Source organism: Nomascus leucogenys, chromosome 10, assembly GCF_006542625.1.
Source record: "Nomascus leucogenys isolate Asia chromosome 10, Asia_NLE_v1, whole genome shotgun sequence".
NCBI classification, from domain to species: Eukaryota; Metazoa; Chordata; class Mammalia; order Primates; family Hylobatidae; genus Nomascus; species Nomascus leucogenys.
The window spans coordinates 87,098,800-87,125,376 of record NC_044390.1 but is presented as its reverse complement, the minus strand read 5'-3'; the positions used below and the strand labels follow the sequence as shown (position 1 = coordinate 87,125,376).

The window sequence follows — 26,577 nt, the reverse complement described above, 5'->3', positions numbered from 1 at the left end:
GAAGCAGGTGGATCACTTGAGATCAGGAGTTCAAGACCAGCCTGGCCAACATGGTGAAACCTCACCTCTACTAAAAACACAAAAATTAGCCGGGCATGGTGGCGTACACCTATAGTCTCAGCTACTCAGGATGCTGAGGCAGGAGAATCGCTTGAACCCGGGAGGCAGAGGTTGCAGTGAGCTGAGATTGTGCTACTGCACTCCAGCCCAGGTGACAGAGCGAGACTCTGTCTCAAAAAAAAAAAAGGAAGAAGGGCCCACTGGACCCATGGAAGGGAGGGGCTAGTCCCTGAAAGTATATGGAGACCTGGATCTGTGCACAGCAAGAGGTGGACTCTGGTAGACACAGACATGGGCTACTCAAATCCTTTAAGGAGGAACTTGCCACCCAGCTGTGGGGAGTGTGGTCAGGAGATGGCCTCCAGCTGGCAGCTCCTTTAGGGTCAGCCTCACTTAAGGTCAGGCCCTTCCTAGGGCAGCCTGCATCTGGGCTGAAGGATGAGGGCATATAAACAGATGGCTAGGCTGTGTGCAGTGGCTCATGCCTGTAATCCCAGCACTTTGGGAGGCCAACGTGGGAAGATTGCTGGAGCCCAGGAGTTCAGAACCAGCCTGGGCAACATAATGATATCCTGTCACTACAAAAAATTTAAAAAATTAGCCGAGTGTAGAGGTGCACGCCTTAGTCCTAGCTACTCAAGAGGCTGAGGTGGGAGGATTGCTTGAACCCCAGAGTTCAAGGCTGCAGTGATCTGTGATCATGCCACTGCATGCCAGCTTGGGCAACAGAGTGAAACCCTGTCTCAGAAAAACAAAAAAGTTAAAAAAAAAAAAAAAAAAAGGAGAGAGAGAGATGGCTATCTTGGCCCAGGAGCTATCTTAGCCAGTTGGGCGTGATGGCACATGCCTCTAATCCCAGCTACTTGGGAGGCTGAGGCAGGAGAATCACTTGAACCCAGGAGGCGGAGGTTGCGGTGAGCTGAGATCGTGCCATTGCACGCCAGCCTGGGCAACAAGAGCAAAACTCCGTCTCAAAAAATAAAAATAAAAATGAAAAACAAACAAACAAACAAAACCATCATATCTCATGAGACTTACTACCATGAGAACGGTGTGGGGGAAAATGCCCTCATGATTCAATTATTTCCACCTGCCCCCACTCTTGACACTTGGGGATTATTACAATTCAAGGTGAGATTTGGGTGGGAACACAGCCAAACCATATCACTGTCACACACAATCTTGGGAACCAAGAGACCCCTTTTACAGCAAAGAAAGTGTGGTGTGATGTGATAATGGGCCTATGGCCATGGGCTTCACTGGTCTTAACCATGTACCTATCACTCAGAAATAACTGGTCTGATAGAATAATGGGATGGCCTATTGTATTAACTGTATGTTTCCGATTTTTTTTTTTACAAGAGCACAAATTCACTTTTATTTATTTAGTTTTCATTAGTTTAAATATTTGAAGGGTACAGCATCACATGGATTCCGTGTCTAGTCCTTAGCAGGAAGTTTGCTTTGGAATTTGGCACAAACCTCACCACTGTTTCCATAGGTCTGAGTTACCTTTCCCCAGATTACTCTGGTTTGGTTCGGTTTGCCACCAGGAGTCACTGTGTTATTCTTTGCTTTGTATAAATAAGCAGACCTCTTGCCCAAACAGAATTCAGTTTCATCTTGGGCATAAACATCTTCAATTTTAAGGAAAGCTGTGTGCTCCCTTCGGTTCCAGAGACCCTGCTTATAGCCAGCAAAAATGGCCTTAAGACCACAGCCTTCCAGACATATTTGCCTTTTAGAAGTCCTGTTCCCAGGTGGGGCACGGTGGCTCACGCCTGTAACCCCAGCACTTTGGGAGGCCAAGGCGGGCGGATCACCTGAGGTCAGGAGTTCGAGATCAGCCTGACCAATATGGAGAAACCCCATGTCTACAAAAAATACAAAAATTAGCTGAGTGTGGTGGTGTGCGCCTGTAGTCCCAGCTACTTGGGAGCCTGAGGCAGGAGAATTGCTTGAACCCAGGGAGGCGGAGGTTGCAATGAGCTGAGATTGTGCCACTGCACTCCAGCCTGGGTGACAGAGTGAGAGTGTCTCAAAAAAAAAAAAAAAAAAGATTGAGTCACTCTGGTTCAAATGCCTCTGACACTGGTGCTTCCCCTATGTGGCCATGTGGCCATGTATGGCCTGGTGTGCCCCCTCCTCTTGGGCATAGTGAGACACTATCTTTTCAGTGTCAATTGCCTCCTATATTGGCCTCACCGTATCTGCATAATAATAAAATCTACATTTAATAGCATCTGTTGAAGGCCCAATTAACGTGCTGGAAAAGTCTATCTTGCAGGATAGTGCTATCTTTTTTTTTTGACACAGAGTCTCACTCTGTCACCCAGGCTAGAGTACAGTGGTGGGATCTTGGCTTACTGCACCCTCCACCTCCCGGCCTCAAACGATTCTCATGCCTCAGCCTCTGGAGTAGCCGGGATTGCAGGCATGCGGCACCACGCCCGGCTGATTTTTGTATTTTTAGTAAAGACGGGGTTTCACGATGTTGGCCAACCTGGTCTCAAACTCCTGGCCTCAAGTGATCTCCCTGCATGTTGGGATTACACGCATGAGCCAATGCACCCAGCTATGGGCTATCTTGAAGGATGTGGCTTATTCCTTGATCTAACAAGTAATATACTGTACTGTGCCTCTCTAGTTAGTATATTGGGGTTGGGAAACAGGGGCTGACCTTTCTTGCAATTGCACCCAGTGACCTACTTGCAGATTTTGTGCTTCTCATCCCTGTAACCTTGGGCTCTGTGGGATAAGAGTTTCTAATTTCTGGAAGAACTCTTAGGCCTGGGGACACAGTAAGCATTCCACTGAATTGGATGCTGTGACTATATAGTACTTAGTTTGAGTTCCTCGTATTATTGAAGTGACAAGCAGAGAAGGGAGTTACTGCACTGCCTGGGATAACCATTTCTGATTATTCTGGGGAATTAAGGTAGCTGCTTCTCAACAGGGGCAGGAGACAAAATGTCTGGAACCCAGAAGATTCACTAGTGTGTCATTTGATACTTTCATGCTTGGGATGACTGTTAATGGGCAGTTACAACAACTGTGACCTCGCAAGGGTTCCTAAACACCTATACTCCTTGGGGATGAATGTCTGAGTAACCCCAGTTGGGTCATGGAAGACAGAGATGATAAATTTCAATTATGAAACACCTTTGCAAAAATTATAGCAGTGAGAAATTATGACAGTGAAAGAGATCTGATCTAACCAACCCCCATCTTGCTTTTAACCTCTGAACTGCCCTTAATCATTCCTGGGATTGGGTCAAGCTAACTTTGGGAGACATTTAGCTTATTGTTTACATGGCAATTGCCCTTCTCTCAAACTAAACCACTTTGTGAAGCTAATGAAAGACCACTAGAATAGGAGCATGAGGGGAGCCTGAATTCTGCTAAGATCTAGGTGTAAATGATTGCTGGCCATTATTCCAGAGGTCACAAGATTTGCCACTTCCCCAATGACTCCTGCAGATAACCTCACTATCGTAGAACCTAAGATTGGCCTTTTGAGATGTCTTTTCAGGTTTTTGCGTCTCTGGCAACGAATGGTTCCACCCAGACCTGCCAACAGGTCATGCGGCCCCACCCAGAAGTGGATTCAGCATGCACAAGGACCATTTTCCACACCCCTATGATTGCATCCCCAACTAATCAGTAGCATCCATTCCCTGGCCAACCAAACTATCCTTGAAAAACCTTAACCTCCAAATCTTTGGAGAGATTGATTTGAGAAATAAAACTCTAGTCTCTCATTCAGCTAGCTCTGTGTGAATTAAACTCTTTCTCTATTGCAATTCCTCTGTATTGATAAATTGGCTCTATTTGGGCAGAGGGTAAAATGAACCCATTGAGTGATTACAAGTGTGGCCCTAGAACTAGCTATAGCAGTAGAGACTGTGTATCAATTTCCTCTTGGTGCTATAACAAATTACCATAAATGGCTGAAAACAATGCACATTAATTTTCTTGTAGTTCTATAGTCCAGAAGTTCAACATAGATTTCACTGGACTAAAATCAAGGTGCCATCAGGGCTGTACTTCTTTTTGGAGGCTCTAGTGGAGAATCTGTTTCCTTGCCTTTTCCAGCCTCTAAAAGCTGCCCCCATCCTTTGGCTAGTGGCCCTTCTCCATCTGCAAAGCCAGCAATGAAGCATCACTCTGGCCCTTCTGTTGTCATGTGTGTCTCTGAACACAGCTGGGAAAAGTTCTCTGATTTTAGGGACTAATGTGATTAGATTGGGCTCACCTGGATAATTCAGAATATTCTTCCCTCGGTGCAGTGGCTTATGCCTGTAATCCCAGCACTTTGGGAGGCCGAGGTGGGCAAATCACCTGAGATCAGGAGTTCGAGACCAGCCTGACCAACATGGAGAAACCCTGTCTCTACTAAAAACACAAAATTAGCCGGGTGTGGTGGCGCATGCCTGTAATCCCAGCAACTCATGAGGCTGAGGCAGGAGAATCACTTGAACCTGGGAGGCAGAGGTTGCAGTGAGCTGAGATCACGCCAGTGCACTCCAGCCTGGACGACAAGAGCGAGACTCTGTCAAAAAAAAAAAAAAAGAAAAGAAATAAATAAAGAAATTTTCCCAGATTCCTTTGATTATCTTCTTTCTTCTCTACTAGTCAGCACCCTACCCACACTGAATTACCTCTCTACTTCTGCATTTGTGATGCCACGCCATTGGAATTTGCCAGCCTGGATGGCTGCAAGGTGCTAGGTTACACAACCAAAGAGTATAGGGGAGTTAGTTTCCCCAGGGATGAATCTTGGCCACTGAGAAATGGAAGATGGGAGAGAGCTAAGCAAATACATTCCTTCTCCTTTCTCACTTTAGAGGATCTGTTCCTAGATGTGGCTCCTCCTCATGGTCTCTCTGGAAAAGACTATGCACCAAGCAAACAAGGCTGGTGAGTAACCTGCTGTGCAGGATTGGGATTGGTGGCCAGTACGGCAATATTATATGACCAACAGGCTCATGTGCCTGATGTGCGGTAACATACCAGTTACACTGAGACAGTAGGGCTTGCAGCAGAGAAAGAGTGTAATGGTTGCAGGGCAGCCAAGGAAGGAGATGAAAGGAGACACTCAAATCCATCTCCTCAAGGAGCTCTGGGCTGGGGTTTTTAAGGGGATCATGGAAATTGGGGTCATTGATCAGGGTAAGGGGGATAAAATCATCAGGACATGGAAACTGAATTCTTTTGTGACTCAGCTCCAATGGGGTCCTTCAGTACAGCTGATGTCAGTAATTTCACTGGTATGCAGGACCTGAAAGAATATCTCAAAGGGAAAACTTAACATTTCACTGTGTTCAAGTTGTTACCTGTAGAGCAGTTAAGGAGAACTATAATTTTGTTTGTTTGTTTTGAGACAGAGTCTTGCCCTGTTGGCCAGGCTGGAGTGCAGTGGCACAATCTTGGCTCATTGCAACCTCTGCCTCCCAGGCTCAAGCAATTCTCTTGCCTAGCCTCCCGAGTAGCTGGGATTACAGGTGTGCACCACCACTCCTGGCTAATTTTTTTATTTTTAGTAGAGACGGGATTTCACCATGTTGGCCAGGCTGGTCTCAAAATCCTGACCTCAGGTAATCCACCCACCTCAGCCTCCTAAAGTGCTGGGATTACAGGCATGAGTCACTGTGCCCAGCCAGGAACTATAATCTTTTAACTGGGTATATACGATTCTAGGACAATAGGAGACATACAGCTATGAGGAAGCAGGTCAGAGACCAAGCTACCCAATGATTAGTGCTGAGTGTGCTGCAAGCTTGGTTTATTTTCATCTCTCCTTCTCTCTCCCTGATTAAATCTTTTTTTTTTTTTTTTTAATTGAGATGGAGTCTCGCTCAGTTGCCCAGGCTGGAATGCAGTGGAGCAACCTCAGCTCACTGCAAGCTCCGCCTCCCGGGTTCACGCCATTCTCCTGCCTCAGCCTCCCACGTAGCTGGGACTACAGGCGCCCATCACCACGCCCAGCTAATTTTTTTTCGTATTTTTAGTAGAGACGGGGTTTTGCTATGTTAGCCAGGATGGTCTTGATCTCCTGACCTCGTGATCCGCCTGCCTCGGCCTCTGAAAGTTTTGGGATTACAGGTGTGAGCCACTGTGCCTGGCCTGATTAAATCTTTTTACTTGGAACAGGATCCCCCTCCGTTACCCAGGCTGTAGTGCAGTGGCACCATCATGGCTTACTGCAGCCTTGACCTCCCAGGCTCAAGTGATCCTCCCACCTCAGCCTCCCAAGTAGCTGGGACTACAGGTGTGAGCCACCATGCTCAACTAATTTTTTTATTTGTTGTAGAGATGGAGTCTCCCTATGTAGCCCAGGCTGGTTTTGAACTCTTGGGCTCAAGCAATTCTGTCTTGACCTCCCAAAGTGCTGGGATTATAGGTGTAAGCCACTCCATCTGGTCCCTTGATTAATTTTATTAAGTTCACAGGGAAAGTTTTGGAAACACATCTTTTTTTTTTGAGACAGAGTCTACCTCTGTCTCCCAGGCTGGAGTGCAGTGGCACAATCTTGGCTTACTACAACCGCTGCCTCCTGGGTTCAAGCAATTTTCCTGCCTCAGACTCCTGAGTAGCTGGGATTACAGGCACATGCCACCACGCCCCGCTAATTTTTGTGTTATTAGTAGAGACAGGGTTTCACCATGTTGGTCAGGCTGGTTTCAAACTCCTGACCTGAAGTGATCCCTCTGCCTTGGCCTCCCAAAGTCCTGGTACTATAGGCATGAGAGCCACCATGCCTGGCCAACACATCACATTGATTTGTATTTCACCTCACCTCTTTCCTCTTTTCTTCCTCATTCTCACCTCTATAGGCTTTCAACTCCTAAATAAAGTGTTAGCACTTTAATCTTGTCTCAGGCTCTGTTTTCTAATCAGGCTAGCAAAGTAGGTCCGAGAAAGATAATTATTTGAGTATGTTAAAGTAAAGGTCTATAGTATTAGGCCTCTAGATGCTTAGAAAGATGGTTGTAAGATTGTAGAGACCACTAAAAAGAAAGGTCCTAAAGACATATCTCTGTGACCTAACACTTCTGTTGAGGTGTGCCTCCAGAGTGGAGGTGAAAATGGGGAGGTGGCTCAGTCATATGTGACAGTGACACAAAGTCAGGACAGTAGGAATTCAGAGCCTGGAGAGAGAAGTTCCATGAAGCCTTCCCTCCTATAAGCTACAACTAGTTTTATTATTTTCTTTTTTTCCATCTATTCATCCATCCACTCATCCTTCCCTCCCTCCCTCCATCCCCTACTTGTTGGGATACCTTCTATGTGTCGGGCACCACACTAGGTTCTAAAGACACAGCATGGAAGGATAAATGATGATCCTTTTCTTCCTGGAGCTCACTGTTTAGCAGAGAAGACAGAGAGGATGCAGCTAAATGAGAAGTGCAGGATGTAAGGGGAGAGTTTGTTTTAGGAGTTTTTGGTGCCAAGAAACAGATGGCCTCCTATTACTGTAAGGATATTAATGGAAATAAGGAAGGCAGGGATTTCAAAAGGCTGCCAGTCCTCATGGGAACTCAGGTAAAAGTGTGCAATTCAGCCTCCCTCAGTGTATCAAACCTGAATCCTACTGGGTTTCTGAATGACTACATCCTGTGCAGGAACCATAAGGCCCTTCATATCCAACACAGCAATCCCAGCTCTATTATTTCATAGATAAGCTACTGTAACAAACAGACTCCAAAATACGGGGGCTTAAACAAGTTAGAAATTTCTTTCTTTTTTATGTGCTAGTCCATAGACAGGGTTCAAGGAGATTAGGCTGCTCTTATGGTTTGAATATTTGTTCTCTTCAGAACTCATGTTGAAATTGAATCCCCAAAGTGGCAGTATTGAGAGTCTTTAGGAAATTCTTAGGTCAGATTAATCCTTTCATGGATTAATAAATTAATGGGTTAATGGGTTATCATGGGAGTGGAACTGATGACTTTATTTATTATTATTATTATTGAGATGGAGTCTCATTCTGTCGCCCAGGCTAGAGTGCAGTGGCACCATCTCTGCTCACTGCAACCTCCACCTCTCGGGTTTAAGCGATTCTCCTGCCTCAGTCTCCTGAGTAGCTGGGATTACAGGCATGTGCCAACATGCCTGGCTAATTTTTTTTTTGAGATGGAGTCTCGCTCTGTCATCCAGGCTGGAGTGCAGTGGCGTGATCTCAGCTCACTGCAAGCTCTGCCTCCCGGGTTTATGCCATTCTCCCACCTCAGCCTCCCGAGTAGCTGGGACTACAGGCGCCCGCCACCACGCCCAGCTAATTTTTTGTATTTTTAGTAGAGACGGAGTTTTGCTGTGTTAGCCAGGATGGTCTCAATCTCCTGACCTTGTGATCCACCCGCCTCAGCCTCCCAAAGTGCTGGGATTACAGGCGTGAGCCACCGCACCCGGCCTAATTTTTGTATTTTTACAAAATACAAAATTTCACCATGTTGGTCAGGCTGGTCTTGAACTCCTGACCTCGTGATCCGCCCACCTCGGCCTCCTAAAGTGCTGAGATTACAGGCGTGAGCCACCACACCTGGCCTATTTATTTTATTATTATTATTATTTTTTAAGGCAGAGTTTCCCTCTGGATTCATCCAGGCTGGAGTGCAGTGGGATGATCTCTGCTCACCGAAACCTCTGCCTCCCAGGTTCAAGAGATTCTCCTACCTCAGCCTTCCGAGTAGCCGGGATTACAGGCACCCGCCACCACGCCTGGCTAATGTTTTTTTTTTTTTTTTTTTTTTGAGATGGAGTCTTGCTCTGTGGCCCAGGCTGGAGTGCAGTGGCGTGATCTCGGCTTACTGCAACCTCTGCCTCCTGGGTTCAAGTGATTCTCCTGCCTCAGCCTCCTTAGTAGCTGGGATTACAGGTGCGTGCCACTATGCCTGGCTAATTTTGTATTTTTAGTAGACATGGGGTTTCACCATGTTGGCCAGGCTGGTCTTGAACTCCTGACATCAGGTGATCTGTCCATCTCAGCCTCCCAAAATGCTAGGATTACAGGTATGAGCTACTGCGCCTGGCCTGGTTTCTTCCTTTTCTAGGAAGGTTTAGATGTCCACCTCTTCCTTTGCTTCCATAAAATGCCTCCAACATCGTTTCATTAACTTCTTCCTTCCCTTCCCTCCCTTCTTCCCTTCCCTCCCTTCTTCCCTCCCCTTCCTATTCTTTTCTCCTCCACTCCCCTCCCCTCCCCTCCCCTCCCCTTCTCCTCCCTTTCTTTCCTTATGCTAGCCATAGGACATTTCCATCACTTGCAATCAAAAACTTGCAAACAAAACATTGCACACAGCCAAGTTTAACCTTGAAAGAGGCATAAATGACAGCAACTCTTTTGGGAATATGTGCCATTTCTTCTGAGGCATCTATAAAAGCCATCACTTTCATCAGCAACAGGATTGAATGTGCTACCATGGTTTGTATTTTATCGTTGTTCTTGTTTTTAAAGAAACTATCCAAGGCCTATGTTATGAATAAGTAAGAGAGGTATAGATTTATGCTGATAGCTCTTACCTCAATATTAGAAAGGCAGATTTTTTATTTTGAGACGTTGTCTCACTCTGTCACTCAGGCTGGAGTGCAGTGGTGCTTTCTCGACTCACTGCAACCTCGGTCTCCCGGGTTCAAGGGATTACAGGTATGTGCCACCACATCCGCCTAATTTTTATATTTTTCAGTAAAGATGGGGTTTTGCCATGTTGCCCAGGCTGATCTTGAACTCCGAGCTCATGCAATCCACCCGCCTTGTCCTCCCAAAGTGCTAGGATTACAGGCGTGAGCCACCGCTCCTGACCAGAAAGGCATAATTTGAATATATTTCTACTATTGGGCTGGCCAAGAAAAAAGTGGCCAATGGAAATTTTATTTTACTCTTCTCTCCAATCTGATAAAGGAGAGAGCCTGGCGCAGTGGCTCACGCCTGTAGTCCCAGCACTTTGGGACGCCGAGGTGGGCGGATCTCTTGAGGTTAGGAGTTTGAGACCAGCCTGGCCAACATGGTGAAACCCTGTCTCTACTAAAAATACCAAAATTAGCCGGGTGTGGTGGCACATGCCTGTAATCGCAGCTACTTGAGAGGCTGAGGCAGGAGAATCATTTGAACCCCGGAGGCGGAGGTTGCAGTGAGCCGAGATTGCACCACTGCACTCCAGCCTGGGCGACAGTGAGACTCCATCTCAAAAATAAAAATAAAAATGATAAAGTAGAGAGAGGGGAAAAAATGTAAAGGGCAAGCAAGAAAGACAAATGAGGAGAAACAGTCAGGCAATTTACAAATTGGATAGTTCTTTTTTTTTTGAGATGGAGTTTCACTTTTGTTGCCCAGGCTGGAGTGCAATGGCATGATCTCAGCTCATCGCAACCTCTGCCTCCCGGGTTCAAGCGATTCACCTACCTCAGCCTCCCGAGTAGCTGGGATTACAGGTGCCCGCCGCCATGCCCAGCTAATTTTTGTAGTTTTAGTAGAGACAGGGTTTCTCCATGTTGGTCAGGCTGGTCTCAGGTGATCCGCCCGCCTCCTTGGCCTCCCAGAGTGCTGAGATTACAGGCGTGAGCCGCCGCGCCCAGCCAAAAATTGGATGATTATATTGAGATGTAGAAGCATCAAAAATGAGAAAATACTACAGAGTTATTTCCAAGTAAAAGGTCCTGACATTCAGGGAGCAGCCATCATTAAATTAAATCTGAGTTAGCAGAGAGGTTTGAAAGATCAGCTAATAGGAGAGGTTTTGATAAGACTTAGAGAAACACTTCTTGACACCTGAGAGGTATGATTCAGTGCAATGAGAAAACAAGGGCTGGTATGGATATTTATCTCTTGGGAGTTGAGAGACAAGGGCAAATTGCTCTTATTCTTCTGGGATGGACCAGGTGAGCTCATCAGATACTTCAGAGTCTAATGAATTATCCTTGGGGTTCTTAAGATTTGACATCCCTAATCATTTTAACTGCTCTTTTTATGTCTTACTACCAGCACGGTCCCTCTGTGTGAGCTCATTCCTCTTCTCTTACTCTGTAACTCTCTAGAGGCGAGGGCTGCAGGGAAACATGGTATGTCACTTCTTGAGACACAGACCACTGGCTTTTTTTTTTTTTCTGTAGAGATGAGGTCTCACCATGTTGCCCAGGCTGGTCCCAACTTCTTGGGCTCAAATGATTCTCCTGCCTCAGCCTCCTGAGTAGCTGGGACTACAGGCATGTACCACCACGCCTGGCTAATTTTTTTGGTGAGATGGAGTCTCCCTATGTTGCCGAGGCTGGTCTTGAACCCCTGGGCTCTAGTGATCCTTCCACCTTGGCCTCCCAAAGTGCTGGGATTATAGGCGTGAGCCACTGCACCCGGTCCAGACCAGTAGCTTCTTGATGCTTCATGCCCTTCAGAAAAAACGATTACAGAATCACAACCTGCTCAGAAGTGTGGCAAACCCAACAATCTGTCACCACAAACGTGCTAATCGTGTGGAACAGTAGCAATCAGATTCATGGCTAGCTCCTGTGAAATAGAAACGTGACACTTCAGTGGCTGCCAGGTGGTGCTTAAATAAACTGGGACACTTCACCTTGAAAGCTTTTGGCAAGTGCTGGGAAGTCAAAACAGAAATAAATGATTTAAAAAGCTATACACGTTGCATAGGAATAGTCAAGTCACATGTCCTGTAATGCCATAGCCTAGTCCTATTGAGCACGTGGATTGTGGCTATACTGTGACTGAGAAACTGAGGTTGGAATTTTATTTAAATTTTATTAATTTAAATTTTTATTTTATATATATATATATATATATATATATTTTTTTTTTTTTTTTTTTATTATTTTTAGAAGGAGTCTCACTTCGTTGCCCCCAGGCTGGAGTGCAGTGGCGTGATCTCTGCTCACTGCAACCTCCACCTCCTGGGTTCAAGCAATTCTCCCACCTCAGTCTCCTGAGTAGCTGGGGTTACAGGTGGCCGCCACCATGCCCAGCTAATTTTTGTATATTTAGTAGAGACGGGGTTTCACCATGTTGGCCAGGCTGGCCTCGAACTCCTGGCCTCAGGTGACCCGCCCACCTCAGCCTCCCAAAGTGCTGGGATTATAGGCGTGAACCACCGAGCCACTGCACCCGGCCTATTTTTTGTATTTTTTTAGAGACGGGGTCTCGCTCTGTCTCCCAGGCTGGACTGCAGTGGCGGATCAAGGCTCACTACAGCCTTGACGTCCCAGGATCAAGTGATCCTCTGGCCTCAGCCTCCTGAGTAGCTGGGACTACAGGCATGCGCCATCATGGCCAGGCTAATTTTGGAATTTTTTTTTGTAGAGAGAGAGTCTTACTAAGTTTCCCAGGCTGGTCTTGAACTCCTGGGCTCTAGAGATCTTCCCACCTCAGGCTCCCAAAGTGCTGGGATTATAGGCCTGAGGCACATGCCTGGCCCAAAACAAACCATTTTATTTTATTTTATTAACTTTTTGAGACAGTCTCGCTCTGTCACCCAGGCTGGAGTGCAGTAGTGCAATCATGGCTCACTGCAACCTCTGTCTCCCAGGTTCAAGCAATGCTCGTGCCTCAGCCTCCCAAGTAGCTGGGATTACAGGCACGTGCCACCATACCCAGCTAATTTTTGTATTTTTAGTAGAGAAGGGTTTTTACCATGTTGGCCAGGCTGGTCTCAAACTCCTGACCTCAAGTGATCTGCCCTCCTTGGCCTCCCATAATGTTGGGATTACAGGCGTGAGCCACTATACCTGGCCACAAAATGAACCATTTTAGAATGAACAATTTTATGACATTTAGTACATTCACAATGTCATGCAACCACCGCCTTTGTCTAGTTTCAAACCACTTTTATCACCTCAAAAGAAAACCCCATACTCATTAAACAGTTGCTCCCCATTCTCCACTCCTCCCAGCCCCTGGCAACCACCAATCTATATTTTGTCTCTATGGATTTACCTATTCCGGATATTTCATATAAATGAAATCACACAATATGTGGCATTTTGTATCTGGCATCTTAGGCTTAGCATATTGTAATTAATTTCCATTTTAAATTACAAAACCTAGGCTGGGCACGGTGGCTCATGCCTGAGGTCAGGAGTTCGAGACCAGCCTGCCAACATGATGAAACCCCGTCTCTACTAAAAATACAAAAATTAGCTGGGTGTGGTGGCATGTGCCTATAGTCCTAGCTACTCAGGAGGCTGAGGCAAGAGAATGACTTGAATCCAGGAGGTTGCAGTGAGCTGAGATCATGCCATTGTACTCCAGCCTGGGCAACACAGCGAGAGTCTGTCTCAAACAAACAAACAACAAACAAACCAAAAAAACCACCAAGACTTATTTGGCTAAGTTTGAATGAGTGATTTTTGAGGACAGTGGGGTAGCTGTCACTCAGATTATCAGGACCATTCCTTATTGCCTAACCCATGCTTGAGTTTTATGTGATTATGGCTGTAAGTAAAAATTAAAGGAACCTGGAGGCCGAGGTGGGCGGATCACGAGGTCAGGGGATCAAGACCACGGTGAAACCCCATCTCTATTAAAAATACAAAAAATTAGCCGGGCGTGGTGGTGGGTGCCTGTAGTCCCAGCTACTCGGAGAGGCTGAGGCTGGAGAATGGCGTGAACCCGGGAGGCAGAGCTTGTAGTGAGCAGAGATGGCGCCACTGCACTCCAGCCTGGGCGACAGAGCGAGACACCGTCTCAAAAAAAAAAAAAAAAAAAAAATTAAAGGAAATTTAGGGGTTATTTAATGAAAACAGGATTGCTTAATGAAAATCACATTTTGGCCCCCAAGCAATGTTGTTCTGGCATCTTGTCCACATGGCAGAACACAGTATGGGTACCCTCTACTGAACATCACCATTGAACGTTATATAGCTTTGGCATCTTGGGCCAGTTAGTACCCAATAAAAGCCAACAGTGCCTGATAGCAAAGATGGTACCTAATGGTATGGGGTGCAGATGTTCTTTGGATAAAGTGGAAGTCAACTGAGATAGTCAAAACCAGCAGAAATAGGCCGGGCATTGTGGCTCACACCTGTAATCCCAGCACTATGGGAGGCCGAGGTGGGCAGATCACTTGAGATCAGGAGCTCGAGACCAGCCTGGTGAAACACCATCTCTACTAAAAATGCAAAAATTAGCAGTGCATGGTGGCGGATGCCGGTAATTCCAGCTACTCTGGAAGCTGAGGCAGGAGAATCACTTGAACCTGGAAGTGGAGGTTGCAGTGAGCCGAGATTGCACCACAGCACTCCAGCCTGGGTGACAGAGTGAGACTCTGTCTCAAAAAAATAAAAAACAAAACAAAACAACCAAACAAAAAAACACCCAGCAAAAATAGCAGCATGCCTTGTTAATGTCAGTATATCCAGAACAGGAGGAAAGGAGGAAAAACCCACAAACCTGAGGCCGACGAGACTCGTTTCTATGTGTGATCCTCTCCTGTGCATTCCTGGAAATTCTGACAGGGAACAAACTTTGCAGGAGCCTGGAGTTCTACATCAATTAGCAGATGAGGGCATAGTGCATTGTCTTGGGTTGGGCTCCCCAAGAATCCTTGCCGAGACAATAATTCAATTACAGGTTGTTTATTTGGGAGGTGATCCCAAGAAACAACAGTGTGGGGACGGAGAAACGGAGACAGAGAAAAGAAGTCAGCCTATAAAAGGTGTGTTACCAAGCAGGTTACCACTGTGGGCAGCAGGAACTCAGTCTCACTGGGGAGCCCTGGAAGACTGTATAGAACATGCCTCAGGGTTATCTCAATGGAGGATAAATATGGAACTGGTGTTTTTTTTTTTTAGTTTTTTGAGACAGAGTCTGGCTCTGTTGCCCAGGCTGGAGTGCAATGGCACGATCTCAGCTCACTGCAACTTCCACCTCCCGGGTTCAAGCAATTCTCCTGCCTCAGCCTCCTGAGTAGCTGGGATTAAAGACATGCGCCACCATGCTTGGCTAATTTTTGTAATTTGAGTAGAGACGGGGTTTCACCATGTTGGTCAGGCTGGTCTCAAAACTCCTGACCTCAAGTGATCCACCCACTTTGGCCTCCCGAAGTGCTGGGATTACAGGCGTGAGCCACCGCGCCTGGCCAGGCGCTGGGGTATTTATCTAACAACTCCCATCCCTCACTGGGTGAGGGCTATTTCTAGGGACTTGAACTTTCCGGGACTTCTAGGCTATCCTGCTTGCAGACCAGGTGTGTGTCCACAACCAGAACAAAGCCTTCATTCAGAGAGTCACGAGGAACATTCTTTGGTGTTTAGAAATGAGTGTTGAGGGGCACTGGCCAGGGCCCCAATAGCATCCACCACACCCGTGATTGCACCAGGCTGTGGGCACAGAGGAATTGATCATATTTATCCCTGTGTTAGTCTCATCTCTGGCCCCATTTCAATCCTCACTCTTGTTTTGTTTTTCTTCTTCCTTCTCTCTTATGTATAATTTATGCTGTCTAGCTATGTTTTATGTATCCTTGTAAGCTGCCTTAAATCTTTTCTGGAACACAGCAGGGTATAAATAAATAAATACTAGTGAGGAGTAACATTTTACCTTTATTTTTGACCATTTCCCCCCATTCTGTGTCTTCTTGGAACAGACCCTTATTCATCTGTGCCTGGCATTGTGTTGAGCACATCGAAAGCATTTGACTATTGTTCTGTAAAATAACAGGCAGCACAAAGATACGCATAATGGTTTATAAGCTGACTCTGTGACCAGACACAGATACAGAGGCACAGTCCTCTCTGGCCTCTGACTTCTTAAACCCAGTGCCTAGAACAGCATTTGCCACATAGTATAGGTGTCCAGAAAATATGTGTTGAATGAATTAATGAGACTTATACGACCTACGTTGTATTAGTCCATTTTCATACTGCTGTGAAGAAATGCCCAAGACTGGGTAATTTGTAAAGAAAAAGAGGTTTAATGGACTCACAGTTCCACATGGCTGGGGAGGCCTCACAATCGTGGCAGAAAGTGAAGGAGGAGCAAAGGCATGTCTTACATGGTGGTCGGCAAGACAGTGTGTGCAGGGCAACTGCCCTTTATAAATCCATCAGATTGGCTGGGTGTAGTGGCTCACATCTGTAATCCTAGCACTTTGGGAGGCCAAGGTGGGCAGATTGCCTGAGCTCAGGAGTTCGAGACCAGCCTGGGCAACATGGCAAAACCCTACCTCTACTAAAAACACAAAAAATTTGCCGGGTATGGTGGCACATGCCTGTAATCCCAGCTACTTGGGAGGTTAAGGCACGAGAATCGCTTGAGCCTGGGAGGTGGAGGTTGCAGTGAGCTAAGATTGTGCTATTGCACTCCAGCCTGGGCGACACAGTGAGACCCTGTATCAATCAATAAATAAAAACATAAATAAGAATAATAAAACTATCAGATCTCATGAGACTTATTCACTGTCATGAGAACAACATGGGAAAAACCCGGCCCCATTATTCAATTACTTCTCACTGGGTCCGTCCCACGTCACATGGGGGTTATGGGAGCTACAATTCAAGATGAGATGTGGGTGGGGACATAGCCAGACCATATCATACGTACAGTAAGGCCTCCCTTAGACCACCAATTAGAAATCCATCAACATACCGGAATTGTGTTGCGTTTTTATTTGTTTGATACAGGGTCTCACTCTGACACCCAGGCTGAAGGGCAGTGGCATGATCACAGCTCACTGCAGCCTTAACCTCCTGGGCTCAAGTGATTTTCCCACCTCAGCGTCCTGAGTAGCTGGGACAACAGGCATGCGCCACCACACCTAATTTTTTTTTCTTTTTGGTGAGACAAGGTCTTACTATGTTGCCCAGGCTGGTCTCAAACTCCTTAGCTCAGATGATTCACCTGCCTTGGCCTCCCAAAGTGCTGGGACTATAAGCATGAGCCACTGTGCCTGGCCAGAATTGCAGTTTTTGCAAGGTCAAGGTTGCCCTTGAAATTACTATCATGTGGATGTACTTAATTTCATGAGCACAAGCTGAGGGGTAGGGACTAAAGATAGATCCAGAGATGGTGCTTTAAAATGTATACCCAGCAGGCTATGTGCGTCTAAGAACACCCAATGGCAATTCAGGGGCAGTCTGTTTATGAGCCTAATCTTTGCTTGTAGATGTCGTGGCAAATTGTTCTTAATAACACCCCTATTGAGCAAAGAATTACCAGCAATGCTGGAAAGTGAGCTCCCCAGGAACCTCATATGCTAGAAATTGAGGGATTGCTTTACATTCCATGAATCTCTGAGGAACATGTTCTATTTAACTCCCTATTTCCCCACAGGCATGGTTTGGGGCTAGGTTCTCTAGAAGCAGATGCTTACATGGAGTTTGGGGTACAAAATGCTCATTAGGAATCAATCAGGCCAGGTGCAGTGGCTCACACCTGTAATTCCAGCACTTTGGGAGCCCGAAGGGGGCGGATCTTTTTTTTTTTTTGAGACGGAGTTTCGCTCTTGTTGCCCAGGCTGGAGTGCAGTGGTGCAATCTCGGCTCACTGCAACCTCCAACTCCCGGGTTCAAGCGATTATCCTGCCTCAGCCTGCCAAGTAGCTGGGATTACACGCTTGCACCACCCTGCCCGGCTAATTTTGTATTTTTAGTACAGACAGGGTTTCTCCATTTTGGGGGTGGATCTCTTGAGTCCAGGAGTTCAAGAGTAATCTGGGCAACATGGTGAGACCTCGTCTCTGCAAAAAATACAAAAATTAGCCAGGCATGGTGGTGTGCACCTTAGTCCCAGCTACTTGGGAGGCAGAAGTGGGAGGATCACCTGAGCCTGGCAGATTGAGGCTGTAGTGAGTTGAGATCCCACCACTGCACTCCCGATCTCAAAAATAAATAAGTAAATGAAGGAATCAGTCCCTATGAAAAAAATGAGAAGAAGCAGGATTGGGCAGAGAGAAATACCCAGCCACAGTGCAGGCTTGACCAAGGTTTGGCTAGCCCAGAGGGGAGCTCCAGAGCAAGGATTGCCTGTCAAAGTGTTCCAAGTCAGGTGGAATGGGCGACCTTTATAAATTACTTTCCTGGCCGGGTGTGGTGGCTCACACCTGTAATCCCAAACTTTGGAAGGCCAAGGTGGTTGGATGACTTGAGGTCAGGAGTTCGAGACCAGCCTGGCCAACATGGGTGAAACCCCGTCTCCACTAAAAATACAAAATTAGCTGCACATGGTGGCGAGTGCCTGTAATCCCAGCTACTCAGGAGGCTGAGATAGGAGAATCGCTTGAATCTAGGACGTGGAGGTTGCAGTGAGCCAAGATCGCGCCACTGCACTCTAGCCTGGGCGACAGAGTGAAACTCCATCTCAAAATACAAAACAAAACAAAACAGACTTTCCTTGCCCAGTCAACAGATGCAGGCTACCCTGGGAAGGGCATGGCCTTGGGCTGGGCAGGGCTCTGCAGCTGAGGCTGACCTTGAAGGAGGTGACAGCTGCAGTCTGTCTGCTGACTGCACTCCCTGCAGTCCCTGGATAGCAAGTCCTCCCTTGAGGGGGCATGTGGGTGGCCCAGCTCTGTGGCCAGCACAGGGATCACGTGGCAGTTGCCCACAGTAACAGCTAGCTTGAAAACACACTCTTTTTTTTTTTGAGACAGAGTTTCGCTCTTTTTGCCCAGGCTGGAGTGCAATGGTGCAATCTCAGCTCACCGCAACCTCTGCCTCTTGGGTTCAAGTGATTCTCCTGCCTTAGCCTCCCGAGTAGCTGGGATTACAGGCATGTGCCACCACACGCGGCTAATTTTTTTTATTTTAAGTAGAGACGGGGTTTCTCCATGTTGGTCAGACTGGTCTCGAACTCCCGACCTCAGGTGATCTGCCCGCCTCGGCCTACCAAAGTGCTGGGACTACAGGCGTGAGCCACACTCTTATTGTCTGCCTTTCTTTCCTTATCTTATTTTCCTACTCCCCTACAAGGTGCTTTCTTCACTTCCCAAATAAACTAACCCAAATCCTTGTCTCAGGATGTGCTTCTGGGGGAGCTGAAACCAAGACATATCCAACTTGCCTTCAGAATCATGTTCCTAGGGGCAAGGCTGTTGGTTTCTGGTTTTGTAAATTTACTTTTCCTGAGTTGCATAGACTTAGGGTAACTTAAGTCCTGTTTTGCTCAACACAATTCCTGTTTAATATGTGGCCTTGGTATTCCATTCCCTAGATGTTCCCTTTTGTCTTAAGAGTATCCTGGTTTGGCTGGGCATGGTGGCTCATGCCTGTCATCCTATCACTTTGGGAGGCTGAGGCGGGCGGATTGCTTGAGCTCAGGAGTTCAAGACTAGCACGGGCAACATGGTAAAACCCTGTCTCTACAAAAAATACAAAAAAATTAGCCAGGCATGGTGGTGCACACCTATGGTCCCAGCTACTTGGGAGGCTGAGGCAGGAGGATTGCTTGAGCCCAGGGGATCAAGGCTGCAGTAAGCTGAGATCATACCACTGCACTCCAGCCTGGGCAACATAGCAAGATGGTGTCTCAAAAAAAAAAAAAAAAGTATCCTGGTCTGGATGACACACTTTTTCCCCCTTTCTTTCCACAGGTGTTGATGGATGACACTGTTTTTTTTTTTTTTCAGATGGAGTTTTTGCTCTTGTTGCCCAGCCTGGAGTGCAGTGGGGCAATCTTGGCTCACGGCAACCTCTGCCTCCTGGGTTCAAGCAATTCTCCTGCCTCAGCCTCCCAAGTAGTTGGGATTACAGGGGCCTGCCACCACTCCTGGCTAATTTTTTCTATTTTTAGTAGAGACGGGGTTTCACCATGTTGGCCAGGCTGGTCTTGAACTCCTGACCTCAGGTGATCCATCTGCCTCAGCCTCCCGAAGTGGTGGGATTACGGGCATGAGCCACTGAGCCCGGCCCCGATGACACATTTTATAACCATCCTACAACTGTTTGAAGTGAGTGATCCTTGGTCAGATACATGGACAAGGAAAAGTGGTTAGTTTTGATTTGAATGCCATCAACTCATTGCTTACTTTGGGTGAATCATCCCATTGTAGAGCTGGAAGCAGCTTTCGGAACTGGCTATTCCATGGACTCTCCACCTTTTTTTCTGTTACGCTGCACATGGTCAGGCATTCATATGCATAACACTCCCAGGGGGAAGTCTCAATATGCCAGCTGTAACTGCTCCTTTTTCTCCCAGTAGGGAAAGCATATTAAATGCTGGCAAGAATTAGGTTGGTATAGGGATAATGTATTATTTAAAAATATACGAATCATCCTCTAGCTAATGGTACTTTAACCATTAGCATCAGATCACTCATGGCACAGGTCATGACCGATCGAATTTGAGAACAGCTGATCTCTTCCCAAATCCTTGAATTACATAAAAAAAATCATCTAGCCTCATGGTGTCTTCATTTTCTCACTTGGAAATGGGGATGGTAAAATCTCCTTCTCTGTCTGGTTGGGATGTGGCGGAAGGCAAATGAGATAATGATTGTGAAAGCCTGGGGAAGTATAAAATCTTAAAGGAATGGAGGCGGTGTGGTGGCTGTCTGGATATGCCACAAGGCAGCCGTATCTACTGAGTTTGCAAGCGTCACACCAGGATTTACACAGTAGGCTCGCAGGGGAATTTGATCCGTCTAGTTTGCACAGGGATTCTTTCCTCAAGACATTTACAAGTCAAAATTTTACCAGTGCTCCTGGTCATTACATAAATTCTCTACATCTTTGTCAAGATGTGTTAGTCAGTGGCCAAGCCCAGTGGCTCACGCCTGTAATCCCGGCACGTTGGGAGGCCGAGGCAGGTGGATCACGAGGTCAAGAGATCGAGACCATCCTGGCCAACATGGCGAAACCCCGTCTCTACTGAAAATACAAAAATTAGCTGGGTGTGGTGGCACATGCCTGTAGTCCCAGCTACTCTGGAGGCTGAGGCAGGAGAATTGCTTGAACCTGGGAGGCAGAGATTGCAGTGAGCCAAGATCGCACCACTGTACTCCAGCCTGGCGGCAGAGCGAGACTCCGTCTCAAAAAAAAAAGATGTGTTAGTAAGAACCTCACAGTTGCAAGATACAGAAATCCAATATAAATTAGCTTGAATAAAAAGTGATAATTGGGCCAGGTGCAGTGGCTCGTGCCTGTGATCCCAGCACTTTGGGAGGCTGAGGGGGAGGATTGCTTGAGGGGTTTGAGACCAACCTGGGCAACGTAGCAAGACCCCATCTCTACAAAAAAAATATTTTAATTAGCTGGGCATGGTGGCATGTACCTGTAATCCTAGCCACTCAGGAAGCTAAGGTGGGAGGATCGCTTGAGCCCATAAGTTTGAGGCTGCAGTGAGCCACGATTGTGCCACTTCACTCCATCCTGGGTGACAGAGTGAGACCCTGTCTATTAACAAAAAGAGGAGGGGGGGTATTTATTGGCTCAAATGAGGAAACTATGGGAATGTCCCGGTTGGAGCTAGCCACAGATGGCCAAACTCCAGACTTGAACATCGCAAGGATTTTCTGTGCTGCTTACCCATCCTGCTGTCTGTATACTGGTTTCATTTTCCTTAGAACAACTTCTTTCTTAGGTGGGGGCATGGCTCTTGAATGCTGGGCTTCCATATTTATAGCCTTGTGACCAAGGAGAAAAGATACCCTTTTCTTTGACCCTGACCCCTCAGGTTAAACTAGAAGAACTCTAGAGAAGCACTCTGATTGGCTCATCTTTGAACCAATCACTGCAGTCTGAGCCAGGTGAGACTGATGCCCACACCTCAAATGAATTATCCAGTTTCTCATGTACGAAGCTACTTCGAGGAATGTTGGGAGCTGGCAGCCATCACATCTGTGTCTATCGCTTGGGGAAACTACAGTCTTATACATCGTCAAACCTTTATTCCTAATGAATCTATTACACTTCCAGGGCTATAAATAATAAATCCTCTCCCATTCCTCCAATGCAAATATTTTGAATATTTTAATGATTGCTTTCCAAAGCCTACTTTCAAAATCACCCGTCTAAGATTTGTGCCAATATATACTCCCACAAACAGATGGTGGTGGGCACCCTTGAATTATAAGCCGTCATTGATCTATACTGGTGGTTCTCAACTGAAGATTTTGCCTCCCCAGAGGACAATGGCAATGACTGCAGACTTTTTTTTTTTTGGCAGAGTCTCTCTCCGTCACCCAGGCTGGAGTGCAATGGCGCAATCTCGGCTCACTGCAACCTCCATCTCCTGGGTTCAAGAGATTCTCATGCCTCAGTCTCCCAAGTAGCTGGGATTACAGGTGTGCACCACCACGCCCAGCTCTTTTTTTTTTTTCAGGCAGAGTCTCACTCTGTCACCCAGGCTGGAGTGCGGTGGTGCGATCTCGCTTCACTGCAACCTCTGCCTCCCGGGTTCAAGTGCTTCTTCTGCCTCAGCCTCCTGAGTAACTGGGATTGCATGCATGCACCATCATGCCCATCTAACTTTTGTATTTTTAGTAGAAACAGGGTTTTGCTATGTTAGCCAGGCTTGTCTTGAACTCCTGGCCTCAAGTGATCCGCCCGCATCAGCCTCCCAAAGTGTTGGGATTACAGGTGTAATCCCAGTTACTTGGGAGGCTGCGACAGCGGAATCGCTTGAATCCAAGAGGTGAAGGTTGCAGTGAGCCAGGATCGGGCTACTGCATTCCGGCCTAGGTGACAGAGCGAGACTCCGTCTCAAAAAAAGAAAATGCCTCATTATTGGTAAAGGAATATGAAAATGTAAGAAAGTATTTATAGGCTGCCTGGTACAGAACCTCGAACACAGGAGGTGCCACATAATTGTTGGATAAAAGTTTTTCCTGTGAGAACTGCTCCAGTAACAGCCACCAGATGGCAGCAAAGAGCAAGTTTCCCCTCAGAAGTTCCCTCTGGTTAGCCCATGGGGTTTGACAGGGGGAAGAAAATGGTTGATTTCTTTTCTTTGCATTTTTTTTTGTTGTTGTTGTTGTTTGTTTGTTTTTGAGATAGAGTCTCGCTCTGTCACCCAGGCTGGAGTGCAGTGGCACGATCTGGGCTCACTGCAACCTCCGCCTCCTGAGTAGCTGTGATTACAGGTGCACACCACCACACCCAGCTATTTTGTATTTTTAGTAGGGATGGGTTTTCACCATGTTGGCCAGGCTGGCCTTGAACTCCTGACCTCAAGAGATCCACCCGCCTTGGCCTCCCAAAGTACTGGGATTACAGGCGTAAGCCAATGTGCCCCGCCATAAATTTTTTGTAGAGAGGTGGTCTCCCTGTGTTGCTCAGGCTGGTCACAAACTCCTGGGCTCAAGTGATTTTCTTGCCTCGGCCTCCCAAAGGGTTGGAATTACAGGCGTGAGCCACCATGCCTGGCCCCTCCCTGATTGCTATCAAATTGATTCCCCATCGCTCACTCCTCCCCTCCTCCTCAACACTTCCCTACCTCAAACCCACTCGTGTGTTTTTTTTTCTTTCTCCCAATTTCTACCCTGGGAAAGATTTCTTTAAAATGCACTGAGGGGCAAATTGAAAGTGACAACAATCTTTGTGTTCAGAGCCTGAAGTTAATGTGTTCTGGCAATGGGGATTAAACCTGAGGAATTCACAAAACATGTTTCAGGCAAAATGAGTGAAAATGGATGAGGCGATGGGAAAGAATGAAAATATTTAAACAGATTACTTATGCTGTAAGTGCCTGTCCCAGGTGGGCCTTCCATCCACCCATCATCCATTCTGCAAATATTTATTCCTGACTTGGGAATACAGATACAGGCTTAATCCTCATGGAAACAGGGAAGGCAAATATTAGAGAAGTAATTAATTACACATGTGATGTAGGCTAGGCTGGGGAGGGGACCAGGACCATGGTGACGTGTAATGGGGTGACCTAATTTTTGGAAAGAGTCAAGACAGGCCTGTCTGGGAAAGTGATGTTTAAGGTGAGACTCAAGTATGAGTAAGAGTTGGCAAAGAAGGAGGGGGAGGGAGTGGGCTAAGCCCTCTAGGCTGAGGGAACAGGGTACTTGAAGGTCCAGTGATTTCCACGTAATTTTAGAGCACTCTGGTTGAGAAAATACATGACTAAAAGCTACCATGATTTAAGGACTCTTCAGATTCCTGTTTTATTTATTATAACATCATCTACACATTTTGAAAAATTATTGGCTGGGTACAGTGGCTCATGTAATCACACTTTGGGAGGCCAAGGCTAGAGGACTGCTTGAGCCTAGGAGTTCGAGACCAGCCTGGGCAACATAGCAAAACCTTGTCTCTACTAAAAATAAAAAATTAGCCACATGTGATGACATGCTCCTGTAGTCTCAACTACTTGGGAGGCTGAGGTGGGAAGATCATTCATGCCAGGGGTTTGAGGTTGCAGTGAGCTGTGATCATGCTGCTGTACTCCAGCCTGAGCAACAGAATGAGATCCTTTCTCAAAAAAAAAAGAAAGAAAGAAAGAAAAAGAAAAAGAAAAAAGTCTTATGTGGGTGTGCAGGAGGCAACATTTATTCAGTCTATAAATAAATGGTGATGGGTTGCATTGATTTCATAGAGTCCTTATGACTCTACGACCCCAGTCCATGGAATACATAGGACACAATCCCTGTCCTTAAGGGGCTGATAGTTTAGTCCGGATAATGGTTGCCCCTCCGTGCACTCCCTTTGTCTTAACACTTCAGGGCATCTCTTATGAAACATTTGCATGTTTGGGCATGTTATTCTTGATCTGTCCCTATTCCTCTGATCACTCTCCGTCACCTCATCTCCAACACTCATTAAACTAGAAGTTCCTAATTCAGATCCATGAACCCTCAAAAGGGGACAGTGGATAGAATTCAGACATCCAAGGCCGGACGCGGTGGCTCACGCCTGTAATCCCAGCACTTTTGGAGGCCAAGGCGGACGGATCACGAGGTCAGGAGATCGAGACCATCCGGAGCTTGCAGTGAGCTGAGATTGCGCCACTGCACTCCAGCCTGGGCGACAGTGCGAGACTCCATCTCAAGAAAAAAAAAATTCAGACATCCAAGAACGTGGATGGGGGGAAAATCACTTCTCTATTTTCACCAAGTTCTAACTGAAAGACAGCATTTCTCCTTCCATTGTGAATGCAGACAACAAACCACGCCTGTGATTTTTTTTTTTTTTTTGACAGAGGGTCTTTCTCTGTTGCCCAGGCTGAAGCACAGTGGTGTGATCACAGGTCACTGCAGCCTCCACCTCCTGGGCTCAAGTGAACCTCCCACCTCAGCCTCCCGAGTAGCTCGGATCACAAGCACACACTACCACGCCCAGCTAATGTTTTAACTTTTTGTAGAGACAGGGGTCTCACTGTGTTGCCAGGGCTGGTCTGGAACTCCTGGCAGTGCCCGTGATTTGGTCACCAGTAGAAGTCACAGATATTTGTACACTACATGTACAGCTGCTGCTGATGTCTCAAAATTAATGCTCATAGCTACTTTAAAATCACGGCAGTTTTTAGACTTGCTGCTAGATCTTATTATTTAGTTTGTTAATAGAGTCACAGATTGCTATAAAATGTGTTTATAGCAATTGTTTATAGCAATATAAAAATCATGTTGCTGGCCGGGCGCGGTGGCTCACGCTTGTAATCCCAGCACTTTGGGAGGCCGAGGCGGGCGGATCACGAGGTCAGGAGACCGAGACCACGGTGAAACCCCGTCTCTGCTAAAAATACAAAAAAATTAGCCGGGCGTGGTGGCGGGCGCCTGTAGTCCCAGCTACTCGGAGAGGCTGAGGCAGGAGAATGGCGTGAACCCGGGAGGCGGAGCTTGCAGTGAGCCGAGATTGCGCCACTGCACTCCAGCCTGGGCGACAGAGAGAGACTCCGTCTCAAAAAAAAAAAAAAAAAAAAACCATGTTGCTATGTCCCAAGTTGGTTTTGTATTTTGATAACTTGTATTTCAATATAATTGGTTCCTTTGTAACCCTGTGTGTTTTCTTTTTGGCATTTAAAGCTGTTATTCTGACCAGGAGCGGGTGTGGTGGCACATGCCTGTAATCCCAGCATTTTGGGAGGCCGAGGTGGGCTGATCATCTGAGGTCAAGAGTTTAAGAACAGACTGGCCAACATGGTGAAACCCCATCTCTAAAAAAAAATACAAAAAATTAGCTGGGCGTCATGGCGGGTACCTGTAATCCCAGCTACTCAGAGGCTGAGGCAGCAGAATCGATTGAACCCGGAGGTGGAGTGTATTAGTCTGTTTTCATGCTGCTGATAAAGACATACCCGCAACTGGGAAGAAAAAGAGGTTTAATTGGACTTACAGTTCCCCATGGCTGGGTAGGCCTCAGAATCATGGCGGGGGCAAACGGTACTTCTTAACATAGCAGTGACTAGTGAAAAATGAGGAAGAAGCAAAAGCGGAAACCCCTGATAAACTCATCGGATCTCGTGAGACTTAGTCACTATCACGAGAATAGCAGGGGAAAGACCAGCCCCCATGATTCAATTACCTCCCCCTGGATCTCTCCCACAACACGTGGAAATTCTGGGAGATATAATTCAAGTTGAGATTTGGCTGGGGACACAGCCAAACCATATCACGAAGGTTGCAGTGAACTGAG

The 26,577-nt window shown here is 46.7% G+C and overlaps 1 pseudogene; it reads right to left on the bottom strand.

The window, feature by feature from the left end:
* Positions 1–1,460: 1,460 nt before the first annotated feature.
* LOC115837087 lies at positions 1,461–1,792 on the bottom strand (annotated as a pseudogene).
* Between the last annotated feature and the right edge of the window lie 24,785 nt (positions 1,793–26,577).